The sequence below is a fragment of the Canis aureus genome, chromosome 8 (assembly GCF_053574225.1).
Source record: "Canis aureus isolate CA01 chromosome 8, VMU_Caureus_v.1.0, whole genome shotgun sequence".
Lineage (NCBI taxonomy): Eukaryota > Metazoa > Chordata > Mammalia > Carnivora > Canidae > Canis > Canis aureus.
The window spans coordinates 17,477,883-17,505,036 of NC_135618.1; the positions used below are offsets into that span (position 1 = coordinate 17,477,883).

The window sequence follows — 27,154 nt, forward strand, 5'->3', positions numbered from 1 at the left end:
CTGTTTACCCCCTTGCATTTAAGTGAATCTTACTTCAAGGTGTCAATACCTAAAGTGGGTCTCCACAATGATGTAAAATGTTGCCTTGCAGGCAGGTTGGAGGATGCTCAGGATCAGTACGTGGAGGCACACTGCAGCTCACTGACAGCCCTCCGTGTCACCGCAGATTGCCAATACTCTGAAATGGCACATGCAAGCGTGAATTTCCAGAGCACCTTTCCATCGATGAGCTCGAAGCTCATACACACACCATGTATCATCCACATAACCAAATCCCCCTTGAGTAAAGGAACAGCAGAGTGTTGTCATCCCCATTCCAGAGACAGGCAATTGGAAAGCACAAAATATGAAAATGGTTTGTTCCTCTACTGGACTGTGGCCTTTGGGGGAATGCTCTAATACAGATATCACCACTAAAACTGGAACTGGAACAAGGTCTCTGATTTCCAGACCAAAGTGCTAAAATATCCCAGATCTCTCCTCTTCAGGCATGACAGCAACAGGCTGAGCTGTTTGGGTCTGTACTGTCTCTTTTGCTTTGCTCTGCAGATACATAGGAAGGCATTAGCCTGCATTTCCTGCATAACAGTCCCCATCTTACCTCTTTACCTCTTTGTTTGGACTATAGCAAACTTACTGTGCCCTTCATCCAGTATTGTCAAGCCTACATCATTTTAACCATGGATTAACTCCCAACCCCAGACAGACACTCCATATTTACAGACACTTCAGGCAATACAGAGTAAAGCATCCCACAAACCCACGATTCTTGAAGAAATGGCCATTTCTAGACGATGACAAGCAGCCTATCCAGCTGGCCTATATGCAAAAACCCCTTCCTACAGTTCATAGCTAAGCCAGATACCAAACAATGCAAATCACTCAGCTCTGCTTCATGCCTGTTAACCCGTCTGCTACCAGTGCATTATTTAAGCCAGCATCATTGTCAGACCCCTTCACTTTATCGAAGTCTCTTAAAAGACATGGCGTTTTAAAGACCAAACAACCCTGAAGTACATGAGACTTCATTCTGTAATTTGAAGGATGATTGCCCATCTTTAAAACAGGAAAAAATCCTAACTTCATAAATACTATGTAATGAGGAAGACAAGAAAATGTACATTTACCACAAATTTTTTTTTTTTTTTTTTTTTATAACAAGAGTAAAATATTAGAGCCATCACCTCTGGCTATTTCAAAGGATGTAGAGACCCCTAGGAGGGTGCTTTCCATTGGCCCACCACACACACATATGCCCACAAAATACTCACTTCACCTCTTTAAGTTAATAGAGACTCGGGGCACCTGGGTGGCTCAGTGGTTGAGCATCTGCCTTTGGCTCAGGTCGTGGTACCAGGGTCCTGGGATCGAGTCCCACATCAGGCTCCCCACAGGGAGTCTGCTTCTCCCTCTGCCTATGTCTCTGCCTCTCTCTGTGTCTCTCATGAATAAATAAATAAAGTCTTTTAAAAAAAAGTTAATACAGGCTCATATGACAGGACTGATTCTGCAATTGGTTCACATAAAACTATTTCTCATTGTATCTATACCTACCCCCAACACCACCAACAACAACAAAAAGCCTCCAGAACTGAAGATTGTTTCTTTGCTTCATTGCATCTAAATGATCAGACTCATTTCAGTTTCAATTCTCAAACAACCCTCCCTCCTTTTATTCCCTTTTCTTTTTAAGGGGCCCTATCATAGGGAGGAAAAACAAACTGGAACAAAGCTACAATTCAACACTCATTTTAAGGTTTTCAGTTATAACAGTGCTCCTGGGCATGACTATTACATATTGGCTTCTTTGGAAAACTGTTGATCTTTTGATGTTTATCATTTCTTTATTTAAACTGTAAAAGAGAGCCTTGTGGAGAACTAGACTTTTCTCTAACTAAGGTCTATATTAAAACTCAGGCCAGGCCATGAATGAAAATGGAGGCTGTGGACACAAACTATTCCCTCATCGGCCTCTGCCCACATCATAAAACCAGTAAGCTATTTGGCACAGAAGAAAAGAGATGGGGAAACGCAAGAACTTAAAAGCCGGGGCCGACCACGGACCTAAGAGCCACGAATATAAACACAGAAGGAAGTGTTAGCTTAGCTCTAGAAGGTGGCAAGGGGGACATCAGAAGTTTATGTGATATTCAGTGTTCATATTCCTAAAAGAAAGTGCACATTTTAAAATTTTCACTGCACATCTGTGCATTGCTACATTTTTAAGGGCCTGCTAGGACTGGAATTACAGGAGATTTGAAGCTCACAACTGAGTAGCTCTGGCAAAGCTGCATGGGGGAGGAAGGCTACTGAAAATCATGAGGAGGGGGGAAGGTAGAGCCTGTGCCAAAGAGGAACATTAAAAAGGGTTCTAGCCGAGGAAACTGTCAGCTTTATATATGGGAACTTGGAATGGAAAAATTGGTAGTGCCACTGAACCTGAACAGCAGCTGTGAAATCAGAATTTACTCCCTAATCTGAATTAACTAATCAAAACCAGGTCACTCCTCCGCCTTCCCTCCACTACCCACCGCATCGCCCCTGGGTTATTTTTCATGACCAATCGCGTTCTGCAGCAAAATAAATAAAGAGCAACAAAAACAGAAATACTAAAGGTCAAAGTTTCCCCCACAAGACCCAATGCACTCAAGATTTATCAATGGAGGAAAAAAACGTAGGCTTTCTACCTTCCATCTTTTCATTTGTGGTGTACAGACTTCGTAAAAAAGAGCAAGGTTACATCCGCATCAGCAATGTACTCAAAGAGAAACCAAGAATGACTTTTAAGTGAGGACTTCTGAGATCTAAGCTCAAAAGAAAACGAAAAGGTCTGCGTGAAGCAAAAGGACCACTGTGCTAGTAATTTTTAAAAATTCAGATTTGCAGCTAATTTCATACACAAGCACTTTTTGATCAAGCATAAGCATTTAATAAAATTGTACTGGTAAATTATCCAAAGAAATACATTAAAGGGTGTACACTAGCCAAAGCACAATTTGAAGCTCTTATTAACTGGTGATTATCTTCACTGATCCACATTACCATTCAGTTGCAGATGTTACTGACATTAAGATGTATGATGCAGAGGCTGGAGAAAAAGCCCATTTAAGACAGGTGAATACTTAATAGTAATTCAACATACGCGGCACAAAATGTCTTTCACAGGAGTTCAAGGATTTTCCCTTTTTTCTCCTTGCAATTTTATATGAATGTTTATAAATAAAATGAGAAATGAAACTCCATTTGGTAGCCATTTGACTTGCTCAAATTTAATGGCCGTTTAAAACTTTGCAATTTATCATTTTAGGCTTCTTTCTCATCTGGAGATTTATTTATTTATTTATCTTTGAAACTCTTCCTCTCATCTGAATCCTTAGGCAAGATCCACACGTTGAGTATGCAGATCAAATTTATCTGACACACAGTGGTTGTTTATCTTTTAGTTTCAGGAACTCCATGGCTGCTACTATAATGGTTAACTGACCGTCTGCTGGGTGCGGAATAACTGTTCGGTATTACAGAAGGACACATCGCCTCCCTTGCAATGTGGCCCAAGGGAGATACGGGAATTGGATCTATTCTATATATTTCCAAAAGCAACAAAGCAGCTAACAGCTTATTAGAGATGCTTTTCTTAGGTTGACTTTTAGGAAAGAGAACCTAGATATTTCAGGAAGCAAAGAGATAAAAAACAAAGATCTGTGGGGAATCAAGTTAACACAATAGGAAAACTTCAGGAACAACTCGGGCTGTCAAGTCAATCTTCCTCTCACTACCTTCCATACACAAATGCCAACTGATTACTCATTTTATACACATATTCTACTCTTACAAACTCAAGTAGTTAAAAAAAAAAAAAAAAAAACACTGCAAAAGCAACGAAAATTTCCGCAACACCTCCATCCTCCCTTCTGGACAGTTAGGATTTTAAATGTCCGACTCTCCAGGATAAGCTCTAGCACACTGCAGTTAGGCAGGGTCTTGCTCTTCCAAATCCAACCTAAAAAATGTTCCCCAACCCAGCTGCTTCTCTAGTCTTCCTATTCTCTTTGAATCTTTTTAATTCTGTATTTTTCCCCACTCTAATCTTGCTCTCTGCAGGACTGATTGAAAATAAAATATTAAAGGTTAATAATGGCAAACATATGCCCAATGATACTTCTCTCTCTACAACTGCCTCTACCCAAAGGAGTAAGTATTGGGAGATCCAGCACATGCGACGGGGCCAGTAAGAAGTATATTTTCTCTGAGGAAGTTTTTTCTAATCACACAGCCTAAGTATCTACTTATTCCACATAAGCATAACTCTGATCCTGTAAACATACACATATGGGTATTCATAGTTTTCTTTTTCATATTTGGAAATATATACGTGTTGCTAGTTATTATATATAAACAGAAATTCTACTGTCTTTAGGGGAATTTATATTATAAAATACCTCGCATATTCAAACATGGCGTGTCCAATATTCCTCTGTTTTTCATCAGACAAGATAGAGAGTAAAAAGTTACTTCAGATCAAGGGAAAGGAGTCCCAAGGGATTGTCTTGAGTCAATGATTTTCAGACTGCGTTCAGAGAAGCTATAAACTTCTTCTGAGGCTTCCAAGGAGCAGAAACTTCGGGAAGACAAGAGGTTGAGTTTGAAAGAGGTTCTGTCTTTCCATCCTCCTTCCTTAGTCAAAGCAATTCTACTTTTATTGATTTCACATAAAAGAAGTATGTGAAAGATTTTGCCTAAAGATAGGTCTCCTCTGCTTAAAGACAGAGTATTAGCCTCTTTCTAAGGAGAATGGTACTGGGGAGATGAAGGCTAGATATATGGGCTTAAAGGGACTTTCTACTGAGCCCTCTGTCTTCTATAGCTAAAGTCTTCAGCAAACTGCTGTCTCCTGATGAATGAGTCTGCAAGAGACTTACAGATAATGGGCCCAATCCAACTTTGTCTCTTTGGAGGCTCCTCAGAAATATACTGACAAGCTGTACCACAGGGCTTTCCACAGAATTCATCCTTTCTTGAGAATCAAAATAAATACATAAATAGCCTATGTTTATCTTACTTTGCATAGGGACAAAATTCCTAGTGGAGAGTATCTAATTTATCCATTTATTAGAGAACTTTATTTCTTTTTTAAATTCAGTGAGCTGAGACATAAGCTAAACATCTTTGCAAAAATATCATTAGGAGATGGTCCTTAGCCCAAATTGTTAAACTCTGAGCTGCCAATTTCTACTTCACTCCTAAGTGCCCCCACCAGCAGGGTTAGACATGCATTTTGCATTTGTGCCAAGGAAATACTACAACATATTATATAGGCTCCTTTCCTACTGGACATTCTATTAGATAGGTGGTAATGTAAACATAGTTGGGATCAGGGAACAGAAGACACCAAACTTATGGTAAGTACTTTCTACAGGCAAGTGCTTTCTCTACTGTATTGCCCATCATCATGTCAACCTTTGGTTGTCCTTACCTGAGGAAGAGTGGTTAAACTATCTCAAACTCTGAAAGTGGGAGGTAAAAGAGAAAATAAAAACACAATTAATAGTAATGAAAATTAAATAATAATAAATGTGCTTTCAAAAAAAAATGTGCTTTCACTGCAGAATCTGAGAAATTTCACACTTCCCACATATCTGTATAACATATGGTATGTTCAAGCGGTTAATTAAAGTTCATGTGTGACTATTGATTCATCCCAATTTCAGAGCACAGTGGCAGGAAAAGGTGCTCATGTGAACTTGGGCTACCAATGGCACCTGTTAGCTCTTCAGTTAAATTGATATGCAGTAAATTAAGTTCCACATTTGAAATTGCATCGAAAAGTATGGAAAGAAAAAACTGCCAGTAAGTTACCAAACTGTGCGTGTTTAATGAAATGCTTCCTTTGGTTCTATATTTGAAAACGCTTGTTACCTCCTTTCCTAACAAAGGAAGACAGAGCTCTGGTGGAACATTAAGGACACTCAGTGTTTTCCTTGTGAAGCCAGTTACGTGATACAGGAAGGGCTTCTTATCACCAGGTTGCTATATCACCACCAAAGAATGCTCTCGTAGATACTGTGGTGCTTAAAATATAGTAATTACTGTTACAGTGTATGCACAGCGATGTAAGAACCGTATCTAGAGCTATACGTGGTACCGAGAGTCGAGAAACAGCTGTAATTTTGGCTTTAAATATGTTTATGAGCATTCTGAATGGTTTAAGCTTGCTGTGCAGCATATGATTTTAATTTTCTTTATGGATATACGGGGGCCATGAAATGCTGACTTTTGATATAATAATCTTTCAGATTTCACAGAAACTATAGGAGGCCAGTCAGTCCTCAAGCCTGCTCTCTTAAATCTTGACTTATAAATTTCTCGGTGGTAGATATAAGTTAAAAAAAATTATACCTCACATTATATAGTAAGTCTTGTATCTCTGATTTGAATGAACCCTTTCAGTTGACTACTTAGGCTTGGGAAATCAAAGAAAACATATAAAATGAAGGCAGATATCTTATTTACCAAATCATGACTCCTTTCTTTGAAACAGAAGAAATAGAGTATTCCAAAGGAAAATTTAATTTCCTTATTTGCCATACACAAAACTCAAGGAATAGTCATTTTTATATTGAAATTCATATTTAAATACACTTCAAAGCAATTGCTAAATTGGTCACTTCTTAGGAATTGCTAAAGCAGATTTGCTTACAATTTAAAAAAAAGAAAAACATTTGAATTGCCTCTAGTTATTGTAAGTTAATTGTGCCTACTTTGGTTTGTTTCATTTAAAAGAACACATCCTAGCTAGACCAGTTAGTAGTTGAAAGATTAGTGATGGAGAAGAAATGGATCCTACAAAAAAAGATGCACTTAATGAAAAAGAAATGATGTTATTTCCCTCAAATGATTTCTACTGTGAGAGCCTTATAAATACCCATTTGACTAAAACTAGAGAAAATAAACCTTGATAGACAAGTATTACTTGCTAAGGTGTGTAGTCAGGCAGGTAATTTCATCTGTTCTTTAAAAATATTTTTCTGCATTATAATTTTTTCAGCAACATGTCTTACTTCTGTCATCAAGGTACAAAGTTACTTCTCAAATTAAAAAAAAAATACATTTGTCAATCAAATATTCCTACCAGCTTCTGTTCACATCAAGAGAGTATAACAAATGACATACTCAAAGCTCAGGAATGTGCTGACAATTAAGTTCCAAGTAGCTAATAGCCAATCTGTTATGATAAAAAAATACTTGAGATATATAATCCACCATATGATGGGGCAACTAGATTCTATGCTTCCTTGGGTGGTAGTATAGCAAGTGCAACCAAACTTCATTTTATTTTCCTCCTGGCACATAATATTTGCACACCTTCCTTCTGACTAGCTAGAGTCAATGGACTGAGTTCTGGCCAAAAAATAGGAAACTGCAGGCTCTCATATTTTCCCCTCACTCTTCATACATGGGAGGATGAAGTTCCAGGAGATGGCAAAGCCACATGACAGAGTAACCCAGGTCCTAAGTAATGGCACAGAACCAAGACACAATGGAGAAATCTTTTATTGTATGAAACCACTAAGACCTTAACTAATGTAAATAGGGACATTGTTGTGTCTACCACATACTAGCCTTCAACTGAAAACCACAATAATAATAAAGCCCAGGTTTGGGGCTGTTGTTTGTTTTTAAGACTCCCTTAGAGAAGTGGTGAGTACATTCATTTAAAGGCCTCTAGTTCGCACTTAATCCAGGCACCATATAGAGTTGAAAGACAAGGGCTCTTCTCTAATGATTCTTATAGTCCAATGGCATTGAGGAGGGCAGGAGAAGAGTTCCTGGGACCACAGGACAGCCTAATAGGATATATTGCATGAGGGGGTTAATTATGCATGTGGGAAAGCCTCAAACATGGGCTACATGGATTATTGAAGACTCCATAATTGTAGTTATAATTCAAATAAAAGGGTTAGTGGGTGTGGGCCACGTGAAAAATGGAGCTATGCAAAACAGGAGAGAGGCCTAAGGAAGCACTAGACTCTGCCATGCTATGAGGGCCTAATTACTCAGGAAATTTAGAATCTAATGGAATTAGAACATATTGGGATCAAAACCCAGATCCCATCAGTTGGCTTTATGATAAAAATACCTACTTTGCTGTATTATGCATATAACTTTGTCCAGGAAGAAAATCTACATCTACAAAAAAAAAAAAAAAGTTTAAAACTGAGGTCATACTGATCCCCTTAAATGTGACAAGTTTGACCAATTCTCTGGAAGTGATACAGATGAGGCAGCATTGTTAGTCATCAGTTTTGGAAGAAACATCTTCATGGTCTGGCTATATGACCTTAAATCTTTCTGTGTTTTCTGAGAGTACCAAAAGAACAATTTCAGTGCTCTGAAAATTCAAGCTAATATCTGCATACATTATAGATAGATATTGCTGGAACAAAATTCTGTTGTATCATTCTTTGAGTATCCTGTGTGTGAAATTCAGATACATTAATTATCAATATAAGGGTCCTGCCAGGCTATAACATAATGGGATTTTTTGTTTATTTATTTATTTTTTGTTTAGGTAGATGATAGTTCTCATTTATGCATGCTCTCTTGATCAGAAGATGAGGGAAAATAAAATGGTATGGTTCCATTCTCAATTTAAAGAAAATGATTTACTAAAAACACTATGAACTGAAGTTTCCCTTAATCAGAGAAATATACAGAAAGGAGGCATTAAAAAATAAAGCTCTAGATGAGGAATAGTAGCAGATAAAAGTGGTCAAGATAACATAAATAAGCAGACATTATGTTACAAGACATTAGTCACTCGCTTTAGGCAATATACCAGCTTCAGACAAAAGTAACCAATAAAATGTGCTCAAGCCAATGCTATGTTGAATATGAGCAGAATCTTTCATAAAACTTTGGACATCATGGAAAAGAGCAGAGGAAACAATCACACCCCAGGAGACAATTGTATGTATGGTATATCATCTCCAAACCACCTGCAGTGTTTCTCATCTAAATCTTTATTTAAAATAGAAAGGCCCAGACTATTCTGATTATGTAGAAAGGCTTCAATATTATTTTGAGTAACAGAAAGACCATATTTCTATTAAAAACATAAAAGGAAGGATTCTTTACATGAAGAATGTGTTGAGGAATCTCAGTCTGAATCCTGTCTACCTTGGTTTTTCAACTTCTGAAAGCGGAAATCGTGGTAAAATGGGATGTGTGCTTGTCAAATCCCCTCCTCCACAAACAATGGAAAATATAAAAATAGAAAAGCAAAAAAATGTGATCAGACATAAAACCAAGGTTAAGATCCTTTGGGCTCCAAAAGGAACAGAAATGCAAAGTTCTGTGATGAGGTAAGGCTGTACACCTACTGGATCTTGAGTCTGATAAGCAGCAGTCAAGTTTGGGAGTCCAGTTCCTAAGGAATAAGTGGAAATTAAAGTGCTTCAAATGAGATTGAGAGTTGGAGAAGAGAAGTAGAAGAGGTTGTGAGAAGAACAATCAAAGCTCGGTATACTGCTTGAAGGCAGAAGGTAAAACTGGCTACTGCTTATGAAGATGGTTTAAAACATAACACAACAAGCAAAAATATGTTGCTCGCCACCATGGTCAGGAATTTAATCAAGCCATCCTTTGGCTCAGTGAATATAACTATGAGATCCCCAGCATCACTGTAGAACAGAAGACCAGAAATAGCATGAGAGGATATGAGTCTGGAAAGGGATAGAGGTCACATCTATGTTGGGAGTGGCAGTCACACAAAAAAGGAAGGAAGACACAGAGAAGTAGAAAGAAAAAATTAAGACACAGCAAAACAACAACACTCCCTCTCAAAATAAGTTATTAAATCAAAATTACAAAACTCATTAAGTAGTACAGTATGAAGAAAAAATAGCTATAAAATAAACATTCAGAATAGTAACCATTCTAAAAAAATTAATTTTATGGAGCAGTCTGACAAAAATTTTAATAATATGTATGCTGAAGATGCTTAGAGAAATAAAGAAATAACCTGGATTATAAATGAACAAGAAGTTATTTTTTTTAAAGATATATTAAAAATAAGTAAGTATGAAAAAGAATCAATTAGAAGTCTGGGAAGTGAGAAATATTTTACATATATATATATATATATATATATATATATATATATATATATGTAATGATAAACCCTGGACTTAAAATGGTTGAAGAAAGAATTATAAAATTGGAAAACAGAACCGAGGAACTTATCCAGAATGAAGCACAGAGAGACAAAGAGAGACAAAGATGTTTCAGGGGCTTTAGGGATTTTTTTAATATGAAATATCAGATACAAGAACAAAGGATGACAAGATCTAATTCATTTCTACTAAATGCTACCAAAAACTGAAAGAGAATGGAAAAATCATGAAGAAGTATTATTTGAAGAATTAATAACTGTGAATTTTGCAGAACTTAAGACAGACACAAGTACTTAGCTCTAAATACTTCTCTGAGCCTTGAGTAGGGTGAATAAAGATAACTCTAGTGAAGAAGCATCTTATCAAAACTGAGGTCACTGAAGATGTACATAAAAAAAGAGAGGATTACCATGCCGATTATACTGACAGTAGCCTTGTCAGTAGTAACAATAAATGCCAGAGAAGAATGAACAAATACTGTGGAAGCATTCAGGGAAAATTACTGTCAATTTAGCAGTTGTTACCCATATAAGCTGTTCTTCAGAAATGAAAGCAAAATGGAAGCATTTGCAGACACACAAAACCAAAAGGAGTTTACTAATGGGCAGCCCAGGTGGCTCAGTGGTTTAGCGTCTGCCTTCAGCCCAGGGGGTGATCCTGGAGACCTGGGATCGAGTCCCAAGTCAGCCTCCCTGCTTGGAGCCTGCTTCTCCCTCTGCCTGTGTCTCTGCCTCTCTCTCTGTTTGTGTCTCTCATGAATAAATAAATTTAAAAAAAAAAGTTTACTACTAACATAATTTCACTGAAAGATTTATTGTAGAATATACTTTGAGAAAATAACAGATTAACACTGAAGGAAGCTGTGGGAATTAAGGAACAATAGTGAGACCAGAAATTGATCAAACAGGTCATACATATAATGGTTAACTATGAAAGCAGTATCTGTGTGTTTGCACATTTAAAATAAAGTTAATAAAAAAAATAAAATAAAATAAAATAAAGTTAAAAACTGTCATCATAACAGAAGTATTGTGTGTATTGGGGAGAGGGGAGGGAGAAAGTGTTTACTGGTAGCTAAGATCAGTGGTGTGCTAGACATATTTCAAGAAAGTCAGACATTAAATATTCAGGAATTGTGAGCCACTTGTCAAACACAGCCATTATTTTTTGAAGTCATATAGTTACAATTAAATAAATTCTAATAAAAGATAATAAATACTCAAAACCTGATTATGTTATATACATTTATTTTAGAAATTAAGAATAACTGCTTAAAGGAAGGAATTGAGAAATGGAGGGAAGGAGGAAGCAAAGAGAAGAGGATAAAATTATTAAAAACTTGATCAATACAAAAGTTAATAAAGTAAGTAAAAGACTAACAAATCCCAAGTAAGATTATAGAATAAGTCCAAATATAACAGCATGCATAATAAATGAAAATAGAAAAGAGAGAATATCAGAATAGACTGAAAAAAATCACTATATTGCTTATTAGACACATCTAAACAAAATTATAAAGAATGGTTGAAAAATACCAAAAAGTAAAAGTGAACACAGAAGGAAGGCATGAGAATTAAGGAACAATAGTGAGACCATAAATCAAAATAAACTTGGTCTATTTATACTTTTTCTAATCATAAACATATATGCAACATGTTAACAATTTATTACAAGCACAGACAACATACTAACATTTGATCAAGTCGATTATTATTTTATTGCTCTCTAGAACTTTCTATACAGTAGTAATATTTTCTAATAAAAGTGTTCTTTAAAATATAAATTGGATCCAGGAAGCCAGAAGTTTTAGAAGTCTCAACTATGTCACTAATTTTGGCACCACTCTAGCCTTCAGATCATACCTATAGAAAGTGAGAATTTTGGATTTTCAGCATTTCATGCACTGGCGCATCAATATCATTGTCACATATTAAAAATACCTTCTATATCAGAATGTTTAGATGGGGCCAAGGTTGGTATACGGCAGGCATGTCTAATTTAAAAGCCCACTCCCTATCCCCATGAAGGACATCTGGATTTGGAAACCACTGATAGATGATTTCTCATTTCAAAAGAAACTTTGGCTATGATTTGTCATAATCTTGGAACTATTAATAATCTTTACTCTTCCTTTTATTGGGAAAAGATCCAAAAAGTAAACCAACTTCAAGACTAAAAGACATGAGATCTACATATATTAGCAAAAACAGCAAAGTATTTATAGTAAATAATACTTTAAAAGCTTTCTATCCCTTACCACAGAGGTTCTTAACCCAGAGTTGACAGGAGTTCAGAAGGTCTATTGAATCCCCTAAATATATGCAATTGTGTGTGTACACTTTCAGGAGGACAGTGTCGTTTGCTTTCATTTAGTTACAAATGTTTGTAATTCTAAATAGATTAGGAACCACTGACTTAAGGAAATGACCATAGGAAACTAAAAATGCTAAAAAGAACCTTCCCCAAACTGTGTAGCATTTTAGTATGATGTTAGAAGTAATGACTAAATGTTTTGTGTGTGAGTTGAGGTCACCACTAATTCCCTAGGAAACTGTGACTGAGGATCCAGAAGAGGTCATTTACAATGAGATGCCCGAAGACCTCTGTAGTTCCATGAATAGCAAAGAGGATTCTTCAAGCAGGTATTTTGTAGAAAGGGAAGGTCAACTAGGACATTCATTGTTGTAAATAGGCTACCAACCGGCTTGCACTCCTCTTACGCTCCCTACTGACGAGTATCCCTGGGAAAATCACCTGTCCTCTCCTCAACATCAAAGTGTAAAAGGTAATAGAAGGTTACTCAGAAAGTTCTTGTTCTAGATGCCATCAATCCTACCAGAAACAATATTCTCTCCTTCAAAACAGAAGACAAACCAACACCCCACCCAAAGACAGATCTAAAAGGAATCCAGAAAATTCAATGATGGATCAGAACTATAAAAATCCAGTTTTGGGGTGCCTGGGTAGCCCTGTAGGTTAATCACCTACTTCCATCTCAGGTCATGATCTCAGGGTCCTGGGATTGAGCCCTGTTTGGGGCTCCCTGCTCAGCAAGGAACCTGCTTCTCTCTCTGACCCTCCCTCCTATTCTACTCTCTCTCGCTCGCTCTCTCTCTCAAACAAATAATAGAATCTTTAAAAAAATAATAAAAATCCAGTTTTAGAGGGAGAGGGGGCTAATTTTGTTAATACAATAATCTAAACATAAATTCCATGAAAAACTAGCACAATACACTGTACCTCTTTGTATGCATAATTGAGTTTCAGTGAGTAGATAAAGGCCATTAGAATGACTAAAAGTTACGAGCAGTGATTCTCCTTTCAAGGTGTTCTCATTTCTCTTGAAAGTTCAAAATCAACAAATTAGATAAACTTGCGCAGGCTTCGATTTGCTGGCAGTCAGCCCAAACCACCATTTATCTCAGGAGTCCTAGAGTCAAAGCATAATTACAAGAAGTTTAGGTCTATGAGATCCTTGAGTTGCAACTGCATTAGTCTTTAGCTGACCCCAGCTATTCATATTTATTATTCCTAAAAGTCCACCTATTTAATCCCATGGTTCCCAGACTACGTGCCAAGGCACTGTGGAATACTTCAACAAATTCACAGGGCACAGGATATTTTTAAATTTCAAGGGACACACAGCCACATTTCACAGACATCCCTTGAACTACTAGCATGGTTTCAACATTAAGTCCTGCTATTCCTTTCAATGACATTGCACCTCTCAACGGTATGCTTTTAATGATCATTATGATAAAAAACCATATAACACACAAAATTCACTGTGGAATAAAAGATGAGGGAGGCAGTAATCAATCTGATTTCAGAGTCCAAAAAGTTGTGAGGTATCCAACAGGTAAACATATCCCATTAGTATTTGTAGTTATTTAAGAATTAAAAATGGGGATCCCTGGGTGGCGCAGCGGTTTAGCACCTGCCTTTGGCCCAGGGCGCGATCCTGGAGACCCAGGATCGAATCCCACGTTGGGCTCCCGGTGCATGGAGCCTGCTTCTCCCTCTGCCTGTGTCTCTGCCTCTCTCTCTCTCTCTCTGTCTCTCTCTCTGTGACTATCATAAATAAATTACAAAAAAAAAAAAAATTAAGAATAAAAAATGAATTTGTGTTTCAATTTCTATGTATTGCTTTTTCAAATGTTATGTTAGCATATAGATACTTCCTAAATTGTCTGGACTTGCCTTCTTAATAAATAGAAAGATCACTGAGACAGCAAGAATCATGAGAAAGTTTTGGAAGCCCCTGGTTTTGTCTCAAGAGTCATCCAAAGCTTGGATTGAAAACAAGCTTTACATTCTAAATGGTAGGGCACGTATTTATTTTTGGATCATACAATAGGAGTAGAGGAGAAGAGGGGAAGAAGAAGGAGAAGAAATAGTAGTAATGGTAATATTAATAGTTACAGTCATTAATTGAACACTTACTAAGTGCCAAGCTTTGTACTAAGCATTTTAACTTAATTCCTTTTAATCCAAACTGTATGTTCTCATATGTTCAGAATTTCCTGTTCTTGTTAGTAAGCAGCTGTTATTCCAATCCCACAAGGGCTCCTTCACTGTCTGGCCCCTGCCCCAGCAACTCCCCGTGAATTACCAATATAATACAGCCACTAAAGCAGCCCAGCAGAGAAATCATCAGAACCTGTTCCAGACCTATGACTGCTATTTGTTATAACTGACCAGTGCCTAGGCCTTCCTAATTTTAAATATTTAACATTGACATGCATTGACTACATACAGCAACACTATGCAGAAAATATGCTTTTACTGCCAGATTTACTTTATTTATTCATTCTTTTTTACTGCCAGATTTAGACATCAATCTTGATTCTACATGATTCCCAAATCCAGGTTCTTCACCTTGGTATGTAGGTAACTAAGCACAGTCTAGTTAGAACTGCCCACATTTCTGATGCATGCCTGACCCAATGTAGGCCTAAATTCCAATGCCTGGAACACCTTGGACATGGCATTGACTTCACATTCCTCTTGATCTGAGGACCAATTCGAAATAGAAGGGGCTCCTTCCACTGAAGTTCTTAATTAGCTGACATCAACTTTTCAACCTGTAAACATACCACATAATTTTCTATGGTAATATTAATTTTAAAATCAACAAACATGGGGATCCCTGGATGGCTCAGTGGTTTAGTGCCTGCCTTCAGCCCAGGGTGTGATCCTGGAGACCTGGGATCGAATCCTGCATCAGGTTCCCTGTGGAGAGCCTACTTCTCTTACTGCCTGTATCTCTGCCTCTCATTCTCTCTCTCTCTGTGTGTCTCTCATGAATAAATAAGTAAAAATCTTAAAAAACAAATCAACAAACATTATATATTCTGCAAGAGACAAATCACCATGGTTTAAATCCCATAGTTTCTTGCTTTTCATTAGTGAATGGAAAGAATCCTTTTAGTAGCAGGCTTTGTTGGTAGGTGCAGCCCACACCAGTGGCCATACCTTCCCTAAGTACGGCTGGTGGAATGTTTCCTTCCTGGCACAAGGGTATGAACACTCTCAGTGTTACTACAAGGAACTTGGGAGTTCCTGTCTGATTTGATATACGATTATAGCTTCTCCAAAAGATGGCAGATCTACTGATAGCAAATCACATCAAGAACTGTCTCCTCCCCTTGCAGAATGAGGTCTAGTGGGATTGGTGGGAAAAGGAGCCCTTGAGAACAGCGACTATTCTTAAATAAGGAGAATGTGAAACACCCCCTTAACTACAGTGTCCTCTGTCTTCCAACTGTAGGACAGGGTTTCCTCCGAGCCTTATTTTTATGATTTCATCAGAATGACCCCATGATGTGTGTTTATTAAGAAATCCCTCCTGTGAGATTCTCAAACTAAGGCAGAGACCCTGCCTCCCCTTTCCAGACTCTTCTGCTTGTACTGTTCCCAACACACTTCCCCTCCCCTCTGAATTATTTGTTAAAATTGAGTGATTATAAAATGATCACAGAAAAACAAACAGCATCTGGCCTGATTTTGTGTGAACAAGCAACTTTCTGGAAACAAAATGCCCTTCACTTTTCCAGGCACTATTAAGTAAATTTCCTCTTTCAGAGCTCTAATCAGCATCCTAGAAGGGCAAATCCATCTCCTATGGGTAATGATTTGCTCCCACCGAATAGTTTAATTACTCCAGCTCACCAAAGGTTCAGGTCCACTGTAATTAGAATACTATAAACTTCAACTGGGTATAGCAAGGACAGTCATTTGTGTCTTTACTCTGCCCTATTTTTACAAGTTCTCAAAGTAAGTTTTCAAAACTCTAGATATTCAGAGTCAGATATTCAGACAGTGTGGATCTGCTTGATGCAATCCGAGAAGTCAGCCTGGGCTGAGAAAATTGGAGGGTGGGTTGGTTGGTTGATAAAAAATTTAGTATCTAAAGGTAAGAATGAATTGATATCGTTGTCTAGGTAACCAACACAAGTCAAAATTAGGCTTAGAATAAGAGTAAAATAAATATTCAAATATCATATTTTAGAGCAAATAGGCACTTAGCTCTCACTTCCTCAGTTTAAAGTTTAGATACATTAAAGGTTAGCAGAGGTTATCAATGAAAGTTACATAACTAGCCCATGGCAGAGCCAAATTAGATCTAAGTCTCTTGCATCTCAGGTTCCCATTATTTTCCATATACCATATGGCCCCACCAAGGGCTGAGCTATCCTTTTTCTTTGTAATTTTACTCTTTGTATATTCAAAGAATATAGATTTCACTCAAAACCAACCTACTAAACATTTTCCATGTACAAGATAGTATGTATACTAAAAAGGGCTGTACCATCGACCAAGAATGCCCTCTGCCCTCAAGGAACATACACTCTAACAGTAACCTATCAGCATTATTCCTTTTGACTTGAGCAAAATAAACATCCAGGCTTACTCTAGAATAAGATTTTTACCAAGTTTTTCAAACAGGAATCGATTTTTTTTTCTGAATTTTAACAGTTTTTGACAGACTATAATCCTTCCCGATAATATAACATTATTTTTGGATAGATCTTGTCCTTAGAATTAAGCATTCCTTCTTTCTCTTGCAAATTTGGAAGTCAATTTACAGAAGCCACACCTGAATGAATTCCTAATAATCTATTTTAACTATTGTGAATTTGCCTTAAGTAGTGTGATTAACCTCTTCTGTAAAGGATCTTTTTCTAAACACAAAGTAGAGTTATTTTACCTGGAAGAAGCCCCTTTGGATGCCAAAGTTCTCTCTCAGCCAGGGCTGTTGGGGTTGAGGAGAATGAACAGAAGTCACTTAGAGGAACTGTCAAAATCAACTCTACTATATTAATGAGCTCTGAAATAATTCCATACACTCCCTGCAAAGGAATAAATGGGGTTTCTAAGTTGACATGGAAAACAAAGAGCTTCCCTGATGATAAAAGCACCCACCCCTTTTATAATTTTGCTTATTTATACATTTCATAGATTAAAAACTACATTAGAAAGAAGTCAGGCAAAACCATCAGAAGTCAAAGAACAGGTATATATGTTTTTAATTCCATCATTAACTCATTGAATCTGACCTGGAGCAGGAGTCCAATGCCTCATATGATCTATAATACATATATGTCCTATGCCTACAAAAAGATAAAGAATAATGGAAGTAAATGAGGAGAATGATATTTATGCTAAGACCTTCACAGAGCAGTATTCAGATCCTGAAGTTTAAGAAGGTATAAAGCAAGAGCATACAATGTCACTAGTGCTAGAAAAATCAAATGGCCTGAGACTATGAACAAGTTCAGGGTAGAGCTGACCCTTTCTACTCATGACCTTCAAATGATGTGTTGAGACATTCTGCCATTTGGGACAACTCTCAGACTCCATGTGTGGCCTAAAAACATCTGGCATGAAATTGCAACTGCTCTGGACATATTGTCTAATGTTGAGTAACACAGTGTCTCAAATTAGGCTAGGATCAATGTCACAATGGTACTTTATCTTCTGTGCATCCAACCCAGTGCAGCTGTTTTTCCCTTCCATTACCATGAGATGTCTCCTATCAGGACCACCTCTGGAAGAACCAAACCCATCTTGCTCATACAAAGTAGAAGATTGTGAGTCAGATGTTCACTCAGGTGTGCACATTTATTGAACACTTGGAATCAGCATGTATAATGTAGGGCACTAAGGAAGCAGGATAAATGAGACCCATCTCAGCTCTTGAGCCACTCACAACAGGTCATGATGACTCCACATGTAAGATTCCAGGACACATCATTTCCCAAATATTCTCTTCTATTGTCAGGTGGCATGCACTGCCTCTTAATTCATAAAATAGACTCACTGCATATTTCTTAAAGAACTAATAAAATTGAAACTACTGAGATTTTAGCATGCAGCATTTAGGACATGGAGATTTAAAATATGGGAATGGGATTCCATGCCATTTTAAATATAAAATGATAAAAGACAACCAAGAATTGTGAAATTTCAGATAATGTTAAACTTCTCTGACCCTCTTAGACTAAATAAATTAGGAAATATAAGGCCAATTCATTGGATAACTTCATGAAAACCACTTACATCATAGTCTAAATCAATGCAACTCCTGAGGTTGTACAGTGCATGCTATATATGGAAGCTCTGTGCAGATGCAAACGATACATCATGAAATATTAGTCAGCTTCAGATCTGCACCCTTTCCCTGCCAAATCTAATGTTCTTCAAGCTCATTTCTCACTGCCTATCCCAGGGCCACACCCAACAAGAGGTGAGATACAAGGATCTTTCTTCCTATTGCCTTATATCCTAGGATCTAGTGATACCTTCTAATAAGAAAGCCCAGTATTCCTGAAGCCTTGCTATGTGCCAAATTCTTCATTAAGTGCTTTACTTTTATTATTTAATCCTCAAAATAAACCATAAGATAATTACTATTAATATTTCCATTTTACAAAGAGAACATTTTCCAAGGTGATATAGCAAAGTCTAAACTCATAACCAAGTCAGCTTGATCTGAAGTCTGGGTTCATAATCCTGACCCTATTACTGCCTGTTATTTCTTATCCATTCAATGACTTGATCATTACTAAAGATTGTGTGCCCACTATATATCAGACACAGTTGTACAGTGAACAAGACTGAAAAAGTTCCTGTGTTGGGGATTTCCATTACAATGGGTGACAGATAATAAGACAGCAAAATAAACATATTTAGAATAAAAAGAAGATAATTTCAAGTAGAAAATTTCAAACCCACAAACATAATGAAATAGGGCAACAACAACAAAAAAGAAATAGGGCAACAAAATACAAAGTGACTGGATAAGAGTAGGGGATCCTACTTGACAAAGGTAGTCAACAAAAGAGTATGATTAAGCAAGATCTGAGTGAAAACAAAGAGCCAGTCATGCACAAGTCTAGAGGACAATATTTCAAAACTTCAAGGGCCATGAGGCAGAAACAATGCTGGCATGTTTGAGAAAAAACAAGAAGGCTATGTGGTCAGAGTGTACAAACAACAGAAAGGGTGATACAAGATGATGTCAGTGGGGAAGGCAGGAACAGAGAAAGGGGGCCTTTGGGTCTTGAAAAGGTGTATGTATTTTTTTTTCTAAATACAATAGAAAGTTGTTGGAAGCTTTTAAGTAGGAGATTTATAGGCTCTGACTTATGAAATACAAAAAAAAAATCACCTTTGTCTCAATGTAGAATGAATTATACAGGTGGATAAAGTGATTAAAAGGAACCAATTAGGGAACAATTGCCATTCCCAAAATAAGAGATAATGGGGATGTGACCCCAGGACATAATGATGAGGGTGATAAGAAGTAGTCTGAATCCAATGGCACAGATGTCAAAAGTTGGGATGGCTTGGCTGCAGAAGGTAAGGAAAAGGAAAGAAGGAAAGATGTCTCCTAGGTTTTGCCCTAAGCAATGAGGTAGAGGTGATGCCTTTAGCTGAGTCAGGACAGAAGGTGGGAGCCTCTGATTGGATAAATGTTTGGAAAAACAACTGTGTTTTTGCTCATGTTCAGTTTGAGTTGCTTTTAAGACCTTCAAGTAGAGATGCTGAGCAGACATCTGGAACTTAGACATCAAGTGCTAGAGATTTAAATTTGGGAGATATCCATGTTGAGATCTAGAAGTCATCATTTTGGAAGTCAAACAGTAGAAATTTAAATACTCATCAACATGGAGTCATCAATGCATTCAGTAACATGGAACTAGATGAATTCCCTTGAGGAGATACAGTGGATAAAGGCAAACTAGAAAAGGGGGTTGGAGACAAGCCCTTGAGGAGCTCTAACACTGAAGGAGGGGCCAGGGGACCCGGAAGAGAAAAAACTGATAGGCAGGAGAAAACCAGAAGGGACATCCTTGAGCATCCTTCTCCTTATTGACAAAATGGAAGAAAAAAATACCAGCCTTGACTATCACTCCAGAAACTTATCAAGGTCATGTGAGAAACTGCAGGTTAAAGAAGAGGATTATAACTTAGAAATGGCAACATAATTGGAGAATATTTTGGAGTTTATGAGTCTGTAAAATGATATTAGCCTCACGGCATTTTGGTATTTTTCTGCAGATCATATGAAATAATATATGTTAAGCACTTACATTGGCTGTCTTATAGTAAGTACTTAAATCATCATGGCTTGGAGATGTCTCTTTGGCATCATCATCTACTGAAAAGAGCCCACACTTTGGCCTGGACTAGACCTTATTTAAATCCCAGCTCCACCAATGTACTGGTAGTGTGACATTTAGAAAGTTATTGAACCTCTCGAGGCTATTTCCTCATCTATACAATATGAAAAGTAATAGTACCACTTGATGGCACAGTAAGGACTAGAATGACAGACGCCAAGTATCTGGTAAACAGAAACCACTTGATAATGTATAGCTTTTGGTATACTTATAATCATTATCGTCTAAAGTCATATGGCCAGTCACATGCTCTAACACAGCTCAGAGCTCATGTTCCAAATTCCAGCGTTTGGACTCTAAGTTCAGTGCTCTTTCCACAGCATCTTGTCACTCAATAGCACTTTCCAAGTAGCCAGATTGTCATCTTTAGCAAGATGAATGACACTTTCCCTAGAATTCTAGGTTCCCCCGTAAGTGCACATTCATTAGCATCTATGAGCCAATGGTTTCACAATGCCTTGATGCTCAAAATAGCTTCCCTGGGAGGAAAACACCACCTCATGGCTTCTCCACTGGAATTGTAAAGGTGAATAATAAAACCCCTTCCTTTAACTGCACTGTGTAACTAGCTAGCAGGAATGGAGAGAGCAGAATTCCACACTTACCCATAAAGAACTCATGCTTTCACATTCACCCAATCTATATTTTAGGATATAAAAAAATGGGTTTTTGGACATAAACTTAATTGCGTGTTTGATGGACCCATTTCCATTTTGACATTAAGCATTTGTGAGAAGGGAATAATGATGAATAAGTTTTATAATATCTTTAGTAAAATTCTGAGTTACTGAGATGAAAGATGCTTATGTGGAATATAGGTGAGGATTCTTCCAAGATTAGCTATATTCTATCCCAACAGCACTTAGTAAAGTATGTGAATAACATTACTAACCATGGATATTATATTTTATATTTACATTTTCAAGGTTTTATTGCTGTATGAATATTATTCAAATAGTTTTCTCTAGCCAAGTTTTGTGTGTTTACTTTGAATAACAGACCTTCACTTGAAACAAATACTATTAAAATGGCTCCCACACAAGGAAATAAAAAGAAGTAAAATGAAGTAGACTGGTTATACATATATACACTGAGCATGAAATGAAACATGAGGAAGAAATAGAAAGCTTCTGAAGGAGATAAACTAGAGTTTGAGTGGTAGATATAATAAAGTGAGGAATCAAAAACAAATTCTCTGTGAATTAAACTAGGTTACATTTATGCTCTTACTAGAATCTAAATCCATCTGGTAGGCATTGTAAGTGTTTTCAAAAGATGTAATTTTTACCCTCAAGGAGTTTACAGGCTAACCTAGAAAGTAGTAGACATGTGTGTGCATGTGCACCCACACACACACATAAAATACTTACAAAGCAATATGTGAAAATGTGCAAATCGTACGGGGGGAAGAAAAACCTTAGTTTGAGTTAGCTCTGTAATAGAACCCAAAAGTAATCTCTCTATATAAACAGCTACACAGATACCTGATTTGAATTTGTGTTACCACATTTATTTATTCCTTTGACCTAACTTACAGTTCTTTGGGACAGTCAAACCTGTGTTTGTCTAAAACATTCAAATCAATGTAAGATTATCATTCTAACTACTAGATTCTCTGGCCTGTTGTTCTGACATGATACACTACATAGTGTACAAGATTTCAAGGATCCCTGCTGCTCAATGAATCCAACTGAATAGGCCCTACTGGATATGCTGCAGGAAATGCTGGAGTCTCTTTAGGTTCATGTATATATCATCAAAAACCTGAGACAGATGTTCCTTTGGATAGCCCAGGGTCCTAGAGGAAATATCAGAATTTTAGAATCAATATTTTAACAGTCAATTAGTATGACTACCAAGGCCTCCTAAAAGGCAAGGAACCACACACCCAGGAGGCTGGACAATCTGATGATACAGCAGACAGAAGAGCATTCTGGTTGTCTATGAAAAACCAGGTGAACTCACGACAGCTGCTTCTCTTTGGGTCCTCTGTACTATACTAACATCAGGACTGTAAGTGACTAGTCTCTTTCCAGTCTTCAATGGAAATTCTCACACAGGTGGTTCCATTAAACTTGGGATGTTTCTAGGATACTAGAGTTCTTCCATAGAAAGAAAGCCAGTTCCCCTCACCAAAACTGGTAGAGATCAGCTTTGTACCTCTATACAATGTGCTATGCCTTTCCCTCCATCCAAGCTCTATGATATCATAGGTCTAGGTCAAGCCCAAACTTTTCCATGAAACTGTCTTCTCCTTCCCTTCTCTGATTTCCACTATCACTTCCTGTGCCACATGATTTATTACCATATTGTTAAATATTGTAATTTAAGTGCTTCCTTTTCCTTTCCATAGGATGGCATGCTTTTCTAAAACATAGACTATATTTCATACTTCTGTTTACTTCCTGGGGAACTTAACATGATCCTTTGCATTGCCTCTTTTAGATTTCTTCATATTATCTGTTAAGGCAATCATGAATTGTCATTGAATTAAGGCTCTCACAGGTTAGGTCTTTAACAAATAACCAAAGCTAATATCAGATCTAAGACTGATAGATAGCTGTGACCATCAAGCTCCTCAAGCAACAGCAACTATGATAAAAGGCAACAAAAAAATCATAGTGGACAACACTGACCATATGTTCAATAAACATCACTAAGAGTCTTCTAAGTGCTTGGCCTACCCAAAGCATTCAGGATAAAATGTGTCATAAGCTCTTCATTCCGAAGCACTGGGTTCCTGTAGGAGCTCCTGTTCTGATATCTAACGTCAGTGAATATTCAGGCATACATAGTCTCTGAAATGTATTAAAACTGGTGATTACAAGGCAGCCGTAAACACACATACTACTCTGGGCCCATCTATGAAACCAGGGCAATAATACCTGGCTACCTAAACCTGGAATGTGTCAGTGGAATATATTTTCTATTTGTGTGCATACTCTTATGCCCAAGACCTTCATAACTTCAAAGGAATAAATGAAAACTAATCTGCCATAAAGATGGGGCTAGCCTATCCTGTGGTGGCCTTATTTTTGACATAGTGCAATAAGAACCATATTTGGCTTGTGAATTTTCTTTCAATATGCTATATAAGACTAGAAATCATTTTTAATTAACAAAATTCCCCATTGCACTTGCACACCAGGCAACATTTGTCCATTTAGGGATTTTGCTCAAAAGCAATCCAGTTTTGGTGAACTCTGTTAGGAAAATCTGAATTAGGGACACATGGGTGCCTCAGCTGGTTAAGCATCTGCCTTCAGCTCAGGTCATGATCTGGGGGTCCATGATAAGCCACACATCTGGCCCTCCACTCAGCAGGGAGTTTGCTTCTCCTTCTCACTCTCCCTCTGTGCTCTCCCTCTCAATCTCTCTCTCTCTTTCTCTTAAATAGATATATAAAATCTTTTTTAAAAATAAAAAGAAATAAAGATTGATCGATTGATCTAAGTTCTGGGCACCCCGAAATAAAATATAAAATAAAATAAAATAAAATAAAATAAAATAAAATAAAATAAAATAAAATAAATAAAATAAAATAAAAGTCAGCATATGCCCTTATGACTAGGAATTCACAAGAGATTTATACCTTCATCCAAAGCCACCCAACACCAAATGATTTCTTTTTATTTGGCTTTAATCAGGAATGGCAATTCTCCTTGAACAACTTGATATGTTTGGGCTGAGACTCAAAGAAGTACATGGGTTGCAAACATACTGTGTCTGAGCCCAACAGAAGACTTCCTAAACTCCTTACAAACTACATCCTGTGCACATGCTTTTGATATCTCCTGTTATCTCTATGACAAACTTGGGCCAATGAATAAAGTATATCACATATATGAAATGGCACTAAAGGGTGCTGAAAAAAATCATATAACCATATGAATAACTTCTTAAAGATTTTATTTATTTATTTGAGAGAGAAAGAGAGCAAGAACAAGTGGGTAGAGGGGCAGAGGGAAAGGGAGAAACAGACTCACTGCTGAGCAGGGAGCCCCATGCAGGACTTGATTCTAGGACCATGGGATCATGACCTGAGCTGAAGGCAGACCCTTAACCAGCTGAGCCACCCAGGAGGCCCTAACTACATGAATAATTTTGTTTCTAAATTTAGAGAAATATAAAGTACACTATCTTTCTAGGGAGATGCAGCTGTACAATAGAATTTGGATCATCCGTTCTTCTTCTGGAATGATTTATTGTCTACAAGCTAATATTCCCACTATGCCCAGATAGGCATATATCATAAGACCCCACCTGATGTCCCCAAATATTTGCATGATACTCTGGAGATAATTTCTTAATCCCATAGCCTCATAATATACAAAATCAACACGGAGCTATGTGTCAGAGAGAAGGACTGAGTGATTAAGCCATTTCTCTGTAAGAACAAAATGAATGCCGGAGCTCTCCATGCTCTAACTTTTTTGGAAGCTCTACAACCCTACTTAAGATACCATATTGTTGTTCTAGTTGGTTTTATTCTATAATTATTTATATATTGTGCCAGGTCCTTATTCTAGGTACAGGAGACACAAAGATGACTAAGACATGAACCCATCTTTGAGATAAAGGTAAAACTGGCCATATAGTCACAACAAAGTTTATATACTCAGCCTCAGTCTGGTTCCCAGGCTCAGTAATATTCCCCACAGTTGGGGTCTTGAACCCACCTCCGGGCTTGGAATATCACTGTTCCACCCACTTTTGTTCTCCAAATCAATTCTGACAATACATAAAAGGAACTGGTTATCAATATTCCTGGGCTGGAGCCATAACTACCTCCTAATACTAATAAGTGTCAGAAATTACTAGTTCTTTACAAACATTAATGGTTCAAATCCTCACAGTAAGCTAACAAAGTATTATTCAACTCATTTTACAGAAGCAGAAACTGAGAATCTGAGAGGTGACATATCTTCCCCAAATCTCAAGTACATGATAGAACAAGAATTTGGCCCTAGGCTCCTATGATTTCAATATCTATTCTTCACGAAGCTCAAGGTCTAATTCCAAAACCCAGCACTGGGCTTGCCTGTCTACTTTTAATTCTCATTGATGCTGACCCCTCCCTTCTTCACTGACAATCCTCCCAAAAATCAATATTCCAGATTCCCCATGACTATCAACTGTCTCCTCCACCTCCTCCAGCCATCATAACAGACTATTTTCCTGACATAGCCATATCCCCAGAAGGCTTTTGACTCCTGCAACTCTCATACCTGTGGGTGAGATCAGTGCTAGGTTCCAGCCCTACCCCAACTGGCTGACTGGTCACGGTTAACCAACCTTTATGGTAAAATTTTGAGTGGGCATAGCTTTTTAAGATAACACCTCCCTCCTCCTTTCTTTGTTGCTATGTAAGAATCAAGAGTGTAGAGTAACTTACCTTGTGTTTACAAAGTGCCAAAAAGGATATGAAGTAGCAACTATAATCTCTCCCCCAATTTTTTTTTTTGTCTAAGCATAAAGCCAGACTTGAGGTTTTATGAAGATTCTAGACCTCTCATAACATATCATGTAGGGTAATGCATGTGTTCTATTTATTGCTTTGACTAAAATGCAGTCCTACATTTAGAAGCAAAAATAATTGTTTCAATACATTCAGTTCTTCCTTCTTCCTTTCCTCTCTCATGCCCATTCCCTAAAATCAGTCAAAATAACAATATCACAAACATAGAACAATGAAATTAACCTATGATCTAAAATAATTCTGACTTGGATTAGTGGTCACAAATGAAATCTGCTGAATGCCCCTTGTAGGTTTTAGGTAGGTCCACCATGATTTCCTATATCATTTGCATGTAAAAAGCTCCTCTTATTCGAAGATCCCTGAGAGCTTTGTGGACACCAGCATTTATTATTTCCATTTTATAGAAGAGAAACCAAATACCCAGAGAGGTTAAGGCATCAGTAAAGAGCCACAGAGTGATGCACTGGAAATCCTATGAGGAGGCCTCCAGAAGCCTAATTTCAAAAGCAGTGTTCTAGTCACTCAACCATACTACCTCTCATTAAGATGGCATCTCTCATTAAGATGGAGCATAATCATGAAAAATTCTTTCGCTTTCTAACATTAACTACCTTTGTGCATCTCAGGTCTAATGCTTCACAAAGGCTTGGAAATGAATTCAACATTTTATTTAAATGCTACTTAACTAAAAGTTAAAAAGTATAATATTCTATTGCAGAACAAGAACCAGAGAGACTAATTTGGTGGAGTTGTTAAATTTTACAAAGCCTGAGTCTCAATTTTCAAAAAATATTGTACATTTATTTATTGAAGTG

General features: G+C 37.3%; 1 long non-coding RNA gene across 20 annotated transcripts in view; it reads right to left on the reverse strand.

The window, feature by feature from the left end:
- LOC144318398 (uncharacterized) overlaps positions 1-27,154 on the reverse strand; it is a 381,065-nt gene that overhangs the window by 169,468 nt on the left and 184,443 nt on the right. For 6 of the 20 annotated variants that reach the window (XR_013384285.1, XR_013384279.1, XR_013384281.1 and 3 more), the window contains 2 exons: positions 17,383-17,427; positions 13,413-13,602 (listed from right to left, as the gene is read on the reverse strand). The exons of 3 other annotated variants lie outside the window; for them this stretch is intronic. This is a non-coding gene — a long non-coding RNA (uncharacterized LOC144318398). Of the gene's footprint in view, positions 1-49; positions 179-4,460; positions 4,619-5,473; positions 5,505-11,753; positions 12,035-13,412; positions 13,603-17,382; positions 17,428-27,154 lie in introns of those variants that run through there. 11 more of the 20 variants (XR_013384287.1, XR_013384286.1, XR_013384280.1 and 8 more) reach the window with 6 other exon arrangements.